Source organism: Berghia stephanieae, chromosome 14, assembly GCF_034508935.2.
Source record: "Berghia stephanieae isolate SIO BIC M18660-M18661 chromosome 14, UCSD_Bste_1.3, whole genome shotgun sequence".
NCBI classification, from domain to species: Eukaryota; Metazoa; Mollusca; class Gastropoda; order Nudibranchia; family Aeolidiidae; genus Berghia; species Berghia stephanieae.
This window is the reverse complement of record NC_088373.1, coordinates 23443893-23446392: the sequence shown is the minus strand read 5'-3', so window position 1 is coordinate 23446392 and position 2500 is coordinate 23443893.

The window sequence follows — 2500 nt, the reverse complement described above, 5'->3', positions numbered from 1 at the left end:
ATACACAAAACTATGTGTAACCTTGAGTGTTTATATTCTGGTTAATACAGTTTAGTGAGAATTACTCATAAACGCGCATTGCAAAAAAAAAAACCAAAAAAAAACAACAAACAAACAAAAAAAAACAACAAAGACCAGAGTGACGTCAACTTCATTCTATCTGTAGGTAGATTCTTCATGTTAATGAGAGAGCAGGGATGATCTTAATGACGACCAGCCTATATTTAGATTAGAAAAAAAAGATGCCATCACTTTGAAACGTAGAAATAAGTTACTCAATGTAGGATATTCAGTCCTCCTCCAGGGAATGAACTTTTATATAGCGCAATATTCGCTAAATGAGCTCAAAGCGCTTTATAAGGGATCCCTGATCAACAGGAACTCGTAAAATGTAGAACGAAACATGCGTCTATTAGGCGATATTACAATTATTTTCTGACATATAAAACGATGTTAACTGATAAGTACTCATTTTACACCTGAGTACGGTGAGGGAATGTGAATAAAGAGCCTTTTCCAAGGACTCAACTATGCGCCGAGCGAGGCTCAAACCCAGGACCTTCCGATCTGAAAGCGATTGCCATACCACAAGATCATATAGCTGAACACTTCGAATGAGATTGGAATCAGTATTTTGACGTCATTCTCTACTGCAATGTTGCTTTTTAAATTGTTGATGCTCATCCTTTCTTTTAAAAATATAGCATTGTGGAGAACATTGTGCTTATTTAAGTCAATAAAAAAATGATACGGCGCACAACTCTACTGAAAGATTTGAAAATTAGAAATGTATTTTTACAGATAGATAAATAGATAACTTGATTTTCTGTTATAATTTAAAGTCAGTTTGAAAGTTCGTTGAGTCACACAGATATCATAAAATACGTACTGACCACACTAACACTCTCAATATCAACCAATTTCGTCACTGTAAAAAGTTGTCAGTTTGGCGTTTTTACGACTGGAAGAACAACCAAAAGTTGACAGATGGATTTTGACCATTTTCTTTTTTGATTTTCAGTCACCTTTTTCAGTCCGAGAGTCATTTTTACTATAAGGGTTAACTCGAGATCGAAGGATTTTTTTTCTATCAGGGTTAATCATAAGTCTTACTAAAGGTGCTAGGGTGTTTGTTTTTCCATAAGTTAAGTAAAGGAGAGACATACCAAAAGCTCCTACATCCCCAGTATTCTTTAAATTTGTATTTTCACCGTTGATCTTTTGTCAGGCGTTTATTTATTCAATTTTTCATCATATTTTCTAGTAGGGTTATCTCGAGATCGGAGGATATTTTTTTTTTTTTGACATTCTGAAAGCTCCTACATCCCCAGTATAATGTATTCACGTATTGTAAATGTTGCTTCTCGAAGCTCGAAGAAATAAATAATAATGTGAAATTGAATATAAGCTTCAATTTAATTACAAAAACAGATCAAATGAACGTTTCGGGTTTCCCCTTTATCAACAAAACAGGATGAATGAAAAACCAAAGATGAATGAGATACTGTGGTTGTGGCGTAGTTAAGATGAATAAACAAAACATTGGTTGGCAGGAAATTGGTATGCTCCTTTGTAAGGAAGCACTAATTAAAATAGAATGCTAGATATTTCTAAAAGGTGCGCAATTAATTAAGTGAAACGAGGGGAGGCGGGGAGGAACTGTGTAATGCAGTTTAGAACGTGAAATATAAAAACGTGTAGACTGTTGTCTTTAAAAAATATATTCTATCCTTGTGGAGAACATTGTGCCATTTGAGTCAATAAAAAAACATTTTACGGCGCACAACTCTACTGAAAGATTTGAAAATTAGAAATGTATTTTTTACAGATAGATAAATAGATAATTTAACGTCAGTTTGAAAGTTCGTTGATTCAAACCGACGACACTAACACTCAAAAACAAACAATTTCGGCACTGTAAAAAGTTGTCAGTTTGGCGTTTTTACGCAAATCGTCGCATTTGAAATAATGTATTCACTTAATTACTTTAAGGATATCAGATCTGGATAATACCCAGGTTTAACTTCTTTGGTAATAAATTTAATAATAATCTTTAAAAAAGTGAAAATTTAAAACAAGAAAATAGAATTAGCATTGAAGGTATAATTAGGTTTTAGAAAGAACTTATTACATGTTTTGGATAGTCAGGTGGCTCCGTAGTGCAGTGGATAAGCGGTCAGACTCTAACCTTGAAAGTACTGGGTTTAATCCCATTGTGGAAATTTTTAAAAAAAAGTTTACTTTATTGAGAAATACATCATTTTCGTTGTTACAGTTACTGGACATAATATATTTAAAACCTTAAATTAATCTATTATTATTATTATTAATTTATTTTTTTTAAACAACATCGGTACCATTCAATGTGTTATCGACGTGAATTTATATGTAAACGTCGATTGTTATCATTTTATATTATTTTATCATTATCATCAGTGTATTCGTTTAACGCGTCCTTGTAATTTTATTGGGTTATTTTTCTATTTTTTCTTTTTTTTGT